Raw genomic sequence first — 14,582 nt, 5'->3', positions numbered from 1 at the left:
ATCCTCTTGTGATTTCAACAATCTTCACAGCATCTTCACTAGGAGTAGAGTCCCTCTCAAGAAACCATTCTTTGCTCATCCGTAATCAGCAACTCCTCATCCATTAAAGTTTTATCATGAGATTGCAGCAATTCAGTCACATCTTCAGGCTCCACTTCTATTCTTGCTATCTCTAACACATCTGCAGTTACTTCCTCCACGGAAGTATGAACTCCTCAAAGTCATCCATGAGGGTTGGAATCAACTTCTTCCAAACTCCTATTAATGTTCATATTTTGACTTCTTCCCATGAATCACAAATATTTTTAATGTTATCTAGAATGGTGAATCCTTTCCAGAAGGTTTTCAATTTGTTTTGCCCAGATCCATCAGAGGAATCACTATCTATGGCAGCTATAGGTGTACGAGATGTATTTCTTAATAAGACTTGAAAGTTGCAGATCCGTGGGTTGCAGAATGGATGTTGTGTTAACGGGCACGAAAACATTAATCTCATACATCTCCGTTATAGCTCTTGGGTGACCAGATGCATTGTCAATGAGCAGTAATATTTTGAAAATAATCTTTTTTCCCTGAGCAGTAGGTCTCAATAGTGGGCTTAAACTGTTCAGTAAACCATGTTGTAAACAGATGTGCTGTCATCCCGGCTTTGTTGTTCCATTTACAGAACACAGGCAGAGTAGACTTAGCATAATTCTTAAGGACCCTAGGATTCTCAGAATGGTAAATAAACATCGGTTTCAACTTAAAATCGCCAGCTGCATTACCCCGTATCAAGAGAGTCAGCCTGTCCTTTGGAGATTTGAAGTCAGGCATTGACTTATCCTCTCCAGCTATGAAAGTCTTCTTCTGGTATAAGGCTGTTTCATCTACATAGAAAATCTGTTGTTTAGTGTAGCTACCTTCATTAATTATCTTAGCTAGATCTTCTGGTTAGTTTGCTGCAGCTTCTATATCAGCACTTACTGCTTCAACCTTGCACTTTTATGTTATGGAGACGGCTTCTTTCCTTAAACCTCATGAACCAACCTCTGCTAGCTTCAAACTTTCCTTCTGCAGCTTTCTTATTTCTTTCAGCCCTCATAGAATCGAAGAGAGTTAGGGCCTTGCTCTGGATTAGGCTTTGGCTTAAGGGAATGTTATGGCTGCTTTGATCTTCTATCAAGACCACTGAAACTTTCTCCATATCAGCAATAAGGCTGTTTTGCTTTCTTATCATTCGCATGTTCACTGGAGCAGCACTTTTAATTTCCTTCAAGAGCTCTTCCTTTGCATTCACAACTTCGCTAACTATTTGGCATAAGAGGCCTAGCTTTCAGCCTATCTTGGCTTTTGACATGCCTTCCTCGCTAAGCTTAATCATGTCTAGCTTTTGATTTAAAGTAAGAGATGTGTGACTCCTCATTTCACTTGAACTCTTAGAGGCCATTGTAGGTTTATTAATTGGCCTAATTTAAATATTGCTGTGTCTCAGGAAATAGGCTGGAGGAGAGGGAGAGTGATGGGGGAATGGCCAGTTGGTAGAACAGTCAGAACACATACAACATTTGTTGATTAAGTTCTCTGTCTTACATGGGTGCAGTTCATGGTGCCCCTCAAACAATTAGAGTAGTAACATCGAAGATCACTGATCACAGATCGCTGTAACAAATATAATAATAATGAAAAAGTTTGAAATATTGCTAGAATTACCAAAATGTGACACAGAAACGTGAAGTGAACAAATGCTATTGGAAAAATGGTGCCAATAGTCTTGCTTGATGCTGGGCTGCCACAAACCTTCTATTTGTAAAAAAATGCAGTATCTGTGAAGCACAATAAAGCAACACACAATAAACCGATGTGTGTCTGTGCTGACTACAGTAGCGTTCATTTGAAATAAAACCTAATTCGAAGAGATTAGTTTAAAAAATCCCTTATCTACCTATCTATCTATCTATCCACCTATCTGTCATCTATTTAAGTGACCCAGGTGATTCATGGGGGAATCATGGAGAAGCTGCCTTTTTAGGAGATCAGTGGCTACAGTGGTGGGAAATAACTCCATTGACCTTAACTACCTTGAATCCAGAGGCTATATCTACAGGTACTTCAGTGAGAACTCTGTCCTCATTTATTACTGTGGCACTCAAGTCCCCTGAAAACAGAATGTGTGTGTGGGCGAGTGTGCCCACGCACATGTGTGAACATGCACTTAATGTTGGGCAGTCAATGTGTGGAGTGTACGAGACACTTTTTGCGTTTACTGTCTTATTCGTGAATACTTGTTTTATTCTGGGAACAGCCTTTGATACATTCATTGCAGTTGGTTTCTCAATAGCTGCTCTTGTACTAAATAATGCTGTCCCTTTAGCTACAACTGAGTGATTCAGGAATGGGTGCCTGACCTATGTCAAGCCAATTTGAATCCTTCCCTAGTATCTTTCTGACTGGATTAAAAAAAAAAAAAGCTTTCTTTTATGGGGGAAGGAGGCATGATGAAATGAGATAGCAACTGTTGGATGTCCTCTTTTCTGCCATGTGGAAGAAGTCATCTACTTTGGAAGGAAACAAAGTCAACCCACAAGAAGCAGAGGCAAGACCCAGAGTCCAGGAAATGCTCAATTTCAATTGCTCTTGAATTCCAGCTGAATCTCTGTCTTTGCCATTGGATTGTTCAATCCCTTAATAATGTAAGTTACCTCAGTATTCTTTCAATAAATTGTTTTTGGTCAAAGCTTGCTCGGGTTCGATTTCTAACAGAATCCTGACCAATACAGTTGACACAGCTGATAGTCCAAATTAATTGTTCCATACATAGTACAAATTACAGTAAGAATTAAATGATAGGAAGTCAGAAGTTAGAGAGATCCTTAGGGACAGGGCGGTAAGATGAAACGCTTGACTAAAGCTTTGACTTAGATGGATGGGGAGGAGTCTTTGATTGCAGAATATTCTAGGCAAGGAGAATAGCATGTGCAAAAGGGTGATGGTCCCAATTCCAAAGATAAATTTGTGAGACAAAGAGTAGTTGGAGACAAGAGTGTGCCTAGGAAGACAAGGTTGAAGAGCAACTTCACCGCTGAGGACTTTGGATGCCAAGCTAAGAAGTTTGTGATTTATTCTAATAGAGAGCCATTAAAGTTTTTCAACATGACAGTGGTATTATAAAAGTTGTGTTTTAGAAATTTTGACCTGGTAATATGAGAGGTGAGCTGAAGGAAATAGGAAGTAGTGTTAGATGTATGATTTGGAAGACAGCTGCAGTCATCCTGACATGAGTGACAAGAACCTGGACCAGAGTGTTAGAAATGGAAATGGAAAGAGAAGAAGGAGTGTCTTATTCATCTCTGTATCCTTCACATTACTTAGCAGAGTGACTAGCATCTTGTAGGCACTCAACAAATTCTTGTTAATAAGTAAGGAATTCAAGTCAAGTAATTCACATCATCAACATGTTATAATATTTTAGTATTTTACATTACAATTTGAAAATAAACTATTTTGTTGAATTATTGAAGACACTTAGTCTGAATATTTTAGTTGTCATTGAATTCCAATATAACCTCATGAAAATCAGAGAAATACATACGTTTTTTGTTGTGACTAACGGTTCCCTTTAAATCACAGAAAGAAATCAGTTGCTGGAGAAAGGTTTGTTCATGTGTTTATTAGAAATTTAATTCCTTACATCTTTAAAATCTATTTAGACTATTTAATATTTATCATTTCATAAGAAAATGCAATATCTTCAGCCACTTCAAGTGTTAATTGGTATTCTACAGATGAAGAATACTGTTTATTAGCCTGATGAAAATACATGAAATTTTCTTTTTTCTTATAACTTGTCTTTAGAGAAAATGGCCAGCAAAGACCATTAGTAATCATGCAGGAAAATAGAACATTAAGACGCCTTATACAGTCAGTGGATCTCATATCTTGAGTACTATGCTTTTGATACTTTATTATTCTATCTCCTTTTATTAGTAGAACACCATGCCACATCCTACTATGCATCTCTTCATAACTTTGCATTCAGTGGTGTCATATTGGTAGCTTGAAATCCTTTTGGGAGTGGTGGAAGTATTTACATACCAGAAATTGGTAAACACTATAAATAAAGTCTTTTGTTTATTTTGTTGATTGTCTAGACCAGAGGTATGGCCTGTGGGCCTGTGATCTGTTTTTGTATATTAGATCTTACTAGAATACATCCACTTATTTGCATATTGTTTATGGCTGCTTTCATGCTACAATGGGAGGGTTGAGTACTTGCAACAGAAACTGTATGACCCACAAGCCTAAAATATGTGCTATGTGTCCCTTTAAGGAAAAGTTTGCTGATCCCTGGTCTAGACTTAAAAAGTGATGGAGCAAATGTTAATAATCAAGATTAAACTTAAAAGTGTGTTGTGTTTATGACTGTTACATTGTCAATGGCATAAAATGTTGAGAAAATACTCTTTCAGTATTTATGCTATTCAGCAAAGAAGTTGCTCATATCCTTGATGAATGAAGTTCTGAGGTATGTCTCCATTGTTTCACACTTTACTCGTGAATATAAATGAAAATATCATTACCACATTGGAACTACATTCAATCATCACTTGCAACCGATGGCTGTCTCTGGAGACAAGAGGTCAGCAAAACTCAAGGAAAGCATTCTATGAAAATCAATTGCTCATTTGGAATTCATGATAAAAACTATAGTCAGTCACATCAACCATATATTGTTAGTTTCCATTTATGTGAAATGTTAAGAATAGGCAAATTCATAGAGACAGAAAGTAGATTATCTGTATAAATCTTTTCAGTTTGGTGTTTTTTTTACTATATTTACCTAGTTGTGCAGCCATCACTACAATCTAATTTTAGAACATTTCAATGCCTCCAAAAGAAACCCCGTACATATTAGCAGTTATTCCCCATTCCCACTCCCCACTCCCTCCACCCAAGACCCAGGCAGCCAGTGGTGTTTTTAGTGTATTCACAGAGCTGTGTGAAGCTGTAAAAATATTATACACTTTATTATTACTTGTAAAATGAGGTATACTTATCTTTTATAATTTATAGTAAAGGTACAATGTATAAGATACATATTTCTTCTCTCTCTCTTTTTTTAAAAAAAGCTCATTGTTGATACTACAAAGCTACAGCAATCAAAACAGCATGGTATTGGCACAAAAGCAGACATATGGATCCATGGAACAGAATAGAGAGCCAGAAATAAACCCACACACCTATGGTCAATTAATCTTCGACAAAGGAGGCAAGAATATACAATGGGGAATAAACAGTCTCTTCAGCAAGTGGTGTTGGGAAAGTTGGAAAGCCGCGTGTGAATCAATGAAGTTAGAACACACTCTCTCACCATACACAAAAATAAACTCAAAATGGCTTAAAGACTTAAACATAAGACATGACATCATAAAACTCCTAGAAGAGAACATAAGCAAAATATTCTCTGACATAAATTGTACCAGTGTCTTCTTAGTCTCCCAAGGCAATAGAAATAAAAGCAAAAATTAACAAATGGGACTTAATCAAACTTACAAGCTTTTGCACAGCAAAGGAAACAATAAATAAAACAAAAAGAAAACCTGCGGACTGGGCGAAAATATTTGCAAATGATGTGACTGACAAGGGCTTAATTTCCAAAATATACAGACAGCTCATACAACTCAATAACAAAAAGCAACTCAATTGAAAAATGGGCAGGGGACCTAAACAGACATTTCTCTAAATAAGACACACAGATGGCCAACAGGCACATGAAAAGATGCTCAACATCGCTAATTATTATAGAAATGCAAACCAAAACTACAATGAGATATCACCTCATACCAGTCAGAATGGCCATCGGTGGGACTTCCCTGGTGGCGCAGTGGTTAAGAATCCGCCTGCCAGTGCAGGGGACACGGTTTCGAGCCCTGGTCCGGGAAGATCCCACATGCCACGGAGCAACTAAGCCCGTGTGCCACAACTACTGAGCTTGTGCTCTAGAGCCTGTGAGCCACAACTACTGAAGCCCATGCACCTAGAGCCTGTGCCCCGCAACAAGAGAAGCCACTGCAATGAAAAGCCGTTGCACCGCAAAGAAGAGTAGCCCCCACTCGCCACAACTAGAGAAAGCCCGTGCACAGCAACAAAGACCCAACGCAGCCAAAAATAAATAAATTTATTTAAAAAAAAAGTCCACAAATAGCAAATGCTGGAGAGAGCGTGAAGAAAAAGGAACCCTCCTACACTGTTGGTGGGAATGTAAATTGGTGCAGCCACTATGGAAAACAGTATGAAGGGTCCTCAACCAACTAAAAATAGAGTTGTCATAGAATCCAGCAATCCCATTCCTGCACAGGTATTTTGACAAAACCATAATTCAAAAAGATACATGCACCCCAATGTTCATAGCCACACTATTCACAATAGCCAAGACATGGAAACAACCTGTGGTGATTGCAGTTATCCTGGGGTTTCTCCACTGGTGAAGGGGGAGCTGGGGATAAGTAGTGCCCTGCTCTGTCAGTGTGGCCTTGATCCGGTGTCTTGCGAATGATGGTCTATGTGGCTCTGAGATCACCTCTCCCTATCTTCCTCATTGGGATTGCTGCACTTTCAGGCTGGTGAAAACCCCATGATTAACCTTTATGGCACTAATTGTTCACTGTGCCGTGGTGCTAGTGGCTGGGGGCCCTGGGGGGATGGTAGTAACTTATGATGAGAAGCACCATGTGGAAATAGAAAAAAGAGAAGCTACATTTTTTAGTCCAGAAGTGAATGAGAGTGAACCAAATGCCTACGTACTCTATTTCACTTCTTTTATATCATTCGCTAAATGGACACCTGTTGGTAATATGCAATAAATACCAGTGGAATGTAGAACCTGAATGGAGGCTACTTTGGATGCTTTAATGTGCCTGGTCTATGAACATGTCAAAGGCCTACATCCTTTTAAATTGTTCTCTTGGAGTCAAAACACAGACTATCTCCTCCAATTTATGACTAATAGTAGATTTCATTATTCATGGACTAGCAAAGTCCCTAATCCTGAAACAGATTACAGCACAAGGTACACATCAATTCTGCTGCATTTGGAGCCCGAGAAAATGATTGACAGGCGGGCAGGCAGGCTGGCTGCTCTAGGCTGTCACTCCTGAAGCCTAATCTTTCCGTATGAATACTTAACAGGCCTTGTGCAATCTGAGTGAGGCTCCCGATGAATGTTTTTTCATTAAGAATAATCAAATTTTGAGAATGTGCTACAGGAAAGAGCTGTCACGTTGCATTAAGTTAGTACTGTGAGTTTCATGGAAATTGTCAGGTAATTCGATTGCCACTGCCCAATCATTCGCAGGCATAATTTAGTTCACTTAGAGTTAAGAGAATGAATAAGTAATAAAATGTCCTATTTGGGATTGTTGAAGGCAAGCAAAAAACTGTGGTGCATCATGTGGTTCACAGGAGCTGGGGCCTGGCTGCTAGGATTAGAATGGGCATCAAAAGCCTGTAATGCCAGACGAATGCCCGTGATTAATTTAAATTACACAATGCCCTATAGTCCACAAAGCAGTCTCACTTACAGTCGTTTGATTCTTAGGGAGATTTTAGAAGATAGTTATTATTATCTCCATTTATAAATGAAGATACTAATGAACAGAGGAAATGCCTCATTCAAGGTCACTTGCGATAGAGTGGGACAAGAAGCTGAAATTAAACTCCCATTATGGGTTGAATTGTGTCCCTTCATCCTGCCCACCCCCCTCCCCCCAGAAGAAAAGATATGTTCAAGTCTTAACTCCCAGTACCTCAGAATGTGACCTTCTTTGGAAATAGGTTTGTTACAGATGTAATTCAGATGAGGTCATGTTGGAGTAGGGTGGGTCCTTAATTCAGTATGACTGGTGTCCTTATAAGAAGAGGAGAGAGACACAGAGACACAGGGAGAAGACCATGTGATGATGCAGGCAGAGATTGGAGGGATGCATCTACAAGCCAAGGGATGCCAAGGATGGCTGGCCACCACCAGAAGCCAGGGGAGGCATGGAACACATTCTCTCTCACAGCCCCCAGAGGGAACCAGTCCCTCCAACGACTTGATTTTGGACTTCAAAGCCTCCAGAATGGTGAGAAATAAATTTCTGTCATTTTAACCACCTCATTTGTGATGCTTTGTTACAGCAGCCCTAGGAAACCAACATAGCTCCTAAGGATAATAAAAGTTTCCATTTACAGTGCTCTGACTGTGGGCTGGGTACTTTACACATGCTCTCATGAAATCTTTAGGAACCCTTCAAGGTACATTATTATCAACGACCTTTTCATGACTTAACTAGGTCAAATAACAAATAGATGGTGGAGCTGGGATTCCAGCCCTGGACCTGAATTTTGCCTTGTCTATTATGCCTCTGAGCCATGATGGTATCCAAAATATTTATGGCAGTGTTAGGAGGGGCAACCCTCAACCCTTTTAAATTGCTCCTTTAGTCTAGTTCTTTCGGGCAACTACTAACTCAATTTGAACTCCACCATGCTAACTTGTATGCATTTATTATGAATAACCACAAAACGGTACCTGACATACAGGAAAAAGCTCAGTATTTGTTCAATGAACAGTAATAAGAACTCCTTAACCTGTTACGATGCTTCAAAATTTACAAAGCATTTTCACACATTCTTTTTTTAAATTAATTTTTATTGGAGTATAGTTGACTTACAATGTTGTGTTAGTTTCTGTTGTACAACAAAGTGAATCAGTTATATATATACTTATATCCACTCTTTTTTTAGATTCTTTTCCCATGTAGGTCATTACAGAGTTTGAGTAGAGTCCCCTAGTCTATACACTAGGTCCTTATTGGTTATCTATTTTATATATAGTAGTGTGTATATGTCAATCTCAATCTCCCAATTTATTTCTCCACCCACCCACCCCCCTCGCCGCTTTCCTCCTTGGTAACCATAAGTTTGTTTTCTACCTCTGTGACTCTATTTCTGTTTTGTAAATAAGTTCATTTGTACCATTTTTTTTAGATTCCACATATAAGTGATATCATATGATATTTGTCTTTCTCTGTCTGACTTACTTCACTCAGTATGACAATCTCTATGTCCATCCATGTCACTGCAAATGGCATTATTTTGTTCTTTTTTATGGCTGAGTAATATTCCATTGTATATCTGTATCACATCTTCTTTATCCACTCATCTGTCGATGGACATTTAGGTTGCTTCCATGCCTGGCTACTGTAAATAGTGCTGCAATGAACACTGGGGTGCATGTGTCTTTTTGAATTATGGTTTTCTCCAGATGTATGCCCAGGAGTGGGATTGCTGGATCATATGGTAACTCTATTCTCTAACACCATACCCAAAAATGAACTCAAAATGGGTTAATGACCTAAATGTAAGACCAGATACTATAAAACTCTTAGAGGAAAACATAGGCAGAACACTCTGACATAAATCGCTGCAAGACCTTTTTTGATCCACCTCCTACAGTAATGAAAATAAAAACAAAAATAAACAAATGGGACCTAATTAAACTTAAAAGCTTTCGTGCAGCAAAAGAAACCATAAGCAAAACAAAAGGACAACCCACAGGATGGGAGAAAATATTTGCAAATAAAGTGAATGACAAGGGATTAATCTCCAAAATATACAAACAGCTCATGAAGCTCAATATCAAAAAAAAAAAAAAAAAAACCCAATCAAAAAATGGGCAGAAAACCTAAATAGACATTTCTCCAGAGAAGACATACAGATGGCAAAGAAGTACATGAAAAGATGCTCAACATCACTAATTATTAGAGAAATGCAAATCAAAACTGCAACTGAGGTATCACCTCACACCAGTTAGAATGGGCATCATCAGAAAATCTACAAACAACAAATGCTGGAGAGGGTGTGGAGAAAAGGGAACCCTCTTGCACTGTTGGTGGGAATGTAAGTTGGTGCAGCCACTATGGAGAACAGTGTGGAGGTTCCTTAACTTTTCTTATTAGGCTATTTAAAAAATAATTTGGAGGCTGCTTTAAGCATATTCCTGTCTTTTTTCTTTCTAATTTTTAAAAAGATTTTGTTATGTTTTCTTCAACCAGATAGTAAGATTCTAGAAGGTGATGAATGTTTTCTTTTTTTTCTCCTTGAGTGATTCCAGTTCTTCAATGGACTTCACTGGAGGTAGACATACGGTCTTGCAATGGTCACACATATCATTCTGAAAATGGTTATAAAGAATGAATTGGATAATCTTTAGACAAAAAGCAAGAACAGAACTCCTGATTTTTATCTTGCAACTCATAGAGTTCATTGCCAATGTTCCTGAGTGTTGCTGTGAATCCTTCTTTCCCTCTTCTCATAGACTGTGAGGTGAGCCCTAACACCACCATCCCCTTTGCTTTATCAGATCCAGGGGTAGGGAGGGATCAGCCACTTTCAGCTCTTCATAGGTCTTGGGGTCCAGGAAGATGAGGAAGTCCTCCCTAGAACGTTCACATAGGCTAGGACTGCCTTTCCAGTCTCCACAATGTGCCATAGCCATGTTCTCATCTATTGTGGTGTTTGGTTTTCTTGGGTGATCATGAAATTCCTTACCAGTTTTAATAGGTTATGATTCATTTTTGTTTTTTCCAATATAGTTTTCAAGATGTTTTTGTCTTATGTGGATTCCTTTGGCAGCTTATTCAAAGCTGAGTTAGGCAAATCTAAATCAACATTCTCGGAGTTTTAGTGATATGGGGAGTGTCCAGGATAAAACCACTAAGTAAACATGAGCAAATAAAAATATGTGCAGTGTGATTCCACTTCTCTACCTATTTTTTTTCTGCTACTTTTAGAGGTTTGTCCTTGGGTGAGTTACTTATCCTCTGTGAGCCTGTTTCCTTAAATGTACACAATAATGTGTACATTGCAAGGATAATGTGAGGATTAAGGGTGATGCATTTGACGGTCTTCTACAAATTTTGACGAGTTATACCTTGTATTAGTTTGCTAGCACAGCCATCACAAAGTACCACAGACTGAGTCGCTTAAATAACAGAAATTTATCTCCTCACAATTCTGGAGGCTGGAAGTTTGAGATCAAGGTGTTGGCAGGGTTGGTTTCTTCTGAGGCCTCTCCTGGGCTTGTAGATGGTCATCATCTCCCTGTGTCTTCACATGGTCTTCTTTCTGTGCGTGTCTGTGTCCAAATTTCCTCTTATAAGGACACCTGTCATATATTGGATTAGAGCCCTCCCTAATGACCTCATTTTAGCTTAATTGCCTCTTTAAAGACCCTGTCTCCAAATACAGTCATATTCTGAGGTACTGGGAGTTAGGACTTCAACATATGAATTTTGGGAGACACAATTCAGCCCATAAACATACCTGCTGTACAGCCTACAGCCCATTCCCACTGGGCTCTGTATTGTTCATCCAACATCCATGGAAATTCGTCCCCTCTCCTGGAATGTCAAATATGCCTCCTTGGCAGGTCCAACCCTTCCTCCTTTCTGAAGTTCAGCTCAAATGTAAGAATATTTAGGAAGAGTTTTGATTCCAACCATAAGGAATTCATCTTTTCCTCTAGGTGCTTGGGCTTTTTGCTTGCATCTGTAACAGAGCAACAATTTTAGTTTTATTTAATTCTGCATCCCCATAGGCCTAGGACAGGATCTGGCACATAGCAGGTATTCAAGAAATAACCTGGAGAACTGCACTGAAAGCCAGTTAATTAAACCAACACTTTCCCTTTTTCTGACTTAGTTGAGAAATACTTTCACTTGACTGTTGACAGAGCATTCTGAGGGCAACAGACATGGGAAGAATGAACTTGATCTCAACAATCCATTAAGACAGAATAGATAAATTTGTTTATCTTCCTTCCTGTATATTTTATGTTTAAGAAACCTATTTTAGGATATATTTGAGGCAGCCTAACATTTATGGATGTTAACACGAATGTGAAATGACTTTCCTGATTTATAGATATCCTTTGAATTTTTAATCAACATGAGAAAACCTATTCTACTCAGGAAGTCTGGAATATCACGTGGGGTGGTTATTTAAACTGCTTGTGTAAGAGAATAAATAGTACAAAAAGAAAGTCTGCTGCAAAATGTGCAGAGATTATTTAAACAAGGTTATGTTTCAAAATGTGTGGAATGTACATACACATATTTTATTTTGTTCCAACAATTTAGTTTAAAACGGACTTCCTAAGGATATTTGGGATTACGGCACAACTAAATGAGTGGTTATGTGGAATCATCCTCACTTTAGGGACTTTCTCCTTCTCACAGCACCTCAATTCCAAACAAGTGGGCTTTGCTGAAACCTTCCAGCTCAAAGCATGCCTCAGACACTTCCCTTTTTCAGGCTCGCTGCCTGTGCAAACCTGGAGTAACACCACGCTAGGTGAGAGATGCCCTTCTGCTGATAGCTCAAGCCATGGAGGGTCCAACACATCTGTGCATAGTCTAGAGAGTTCTGTATTTTACTGCTGTTACAGTTGAGATGCCCATCTTTTTTTTTTTTTTTAACTGACTCTGTTGCTAATGTATAACTTAAAAATAATAATTTGTTACTTATACTTTGTGCAAGTTCAGTACAGGGTTTTTAAATGGATGAGCAAATGAACTGAAAACCGAGATCTTTTCCAGCAAACTTCCAAGTCCTGTAAGATGTTTGGAAGTAATTTAATTTCTCCTGTCTTTCTTCTTAAATGACTTCACCATCCACCTAGTCTTCAAGCAAAGGCACCTGGGGGGAGCAATTGACACCTCTTTCTCTCATGTCTCCTTCATCCTTTGAGTAAGTCCAACAGCTTCTCTCAAATCTGTTATCTCTGTTCCATTCCCTCTGCCCCCACTTAGACCATCTTCTTTCAACTAGGCAGCAGCATCTCAGGGAATTTTTACAATATAAGTTTGACTGCATGTGACGGAGACCTAAAGTAACAGTGGCTTAAAACATAAGATAGAAGTGATTTTCTCTGTCACATAACACTTCAGGCTGGTCTGGAGCCTCTTCCTCTGCAGGAGCTCAGATCCCTTCTATTTTGGTACTTCACCTTCTTCAGGTGCTGCTCTCATCTGCATGGTCCAAGGTGGCTCACCACCATCCCTGAATTCCAGGAAGAAAGAAGGGAGATATGAGAAATGAGAGGATTTTTTTTTAACCTTTCCTTTAAGTAGGAACCCAGAGTTTCACATGTAATATAAACTCACATCCCATTGCACAGGATTAGTCACATGGCCTCACCTCACTGCAAGGAGATAACTGGGAAATGTAATCTTCATAACTGGGAAATGTAATCTTCATTCTGGACAGCCTTATGTCCAGGTAAAAATTTTATCCCTGTGTAGGAAGGGAGAATGGATATTGGATGGATATTGGTGGACATCTTGCAGTCTTGACCTCCTCTTCTAACTGGCTTTCCTGCTTCCTGCCTCATCAAATTGCTCCTTTTCCTCAACTCATACTGAAAGCAATCTGGCCACACCTCTCTCTGCTCAAAAGTGTTCAACAAACTCTTCACTGCCTGCACATAAACTCTTAGTTCTCAGCATGGGCTGAACAGTCTTCATGTTCTGGTTCCTGTCACCTCACCTCCTATTTCTGTCCTCTTTGCACCTTATTCTCTAACATTGAACTCTGTTATTTTTCCATGAATAACATGGTGTTTCATGCCTCAGTGCCTTTGCACATGCTATTTCTTTGAAAACCAAGCTCAGGAGTCACTTCCCTCAGGGAATATTTTCTATTAATCTCTCCTCTCCCAGCTTTAATCAAGAGAATTCATTGGTCACTCTTTACACCTCATACCTGTACTTACCTGTTCCATTTTGCCCTTAATATATTATGTAGTCATTTATATCTTCTTCTCACTATGAGCATGATTAGATTCACCTTTATATCTCCAGAATTCAGTGCAATGCTTGCCACAGAGCAGATAATAACTGTGTATTTACTATTTTTTAAAAAAATATTTATTTATTTATTTTTGGCTACATTGGGTCTTCGTTGCTATGGGCGGGCTTTCTCTAGTTGTGGCAAGCGAGGGCTACTCTTCATTATGGTGCGCAGGTTGCCTATTGCGGTGGCTTCTCTTGTTGCGGAGCGTGGGCTCTAGGCGCGTGGGCTTCAGTAGTTGTGGAATGTGGGCTCAGTAGTTGCAGTGTGCAGGCTCAGTAGTTGTGGCTCGGGGCCTCTAGAGTGCAGGCTCAGTAGTTGTGGCACACGGGCTTAGTTGCTCCGTGGCATGTGGGATCTTCCTGGACCAGGGCTTGAACCTGTGTCCCCTGCACTGGCAGGCAGATTCTTAATCACTGCGCCACCGGAGAAGTCCCCTGTGTATTTAATCTTGATTGAATGAATGAATGAATGAACAAGTGACACAGTGATTATATGACATCGGTCCTTGCTTAGAAATTTTAACCTTTTATATGGTGTCCTCTTTTAATAAAAACTCTTTGTGAGCCCTTACTCTGTTTGAGGTACATTTACTTTGTGTTAGAGTATTAGCATAGTTACCTAACTTAATCTTTATGGGTAGCCCTGTGATTCAGGCATTATGAATCTCATTATACAGATGAGAAAGTGAGGCATGGAGAAGTTAATTT

This window comes from Balaenoptera musculus, chromosome 2, assembly GCF_009873245.2.
Source record: "Balaenoptera musculus isolate JJ_BM4_2016_0621 chromosome 2, mBalMus1.pri.v3, whole genome shotgun sequence".
Taxonomy (NCBI): Eukaryota; Metazoa; Chordata; class Mammalia; order Artiodactyla; family Balaenopteridae; genus Balaenoptera; species Balaenoptera musculus.
Note: the sequence above shows the minus strand (reverse complement) of the source record.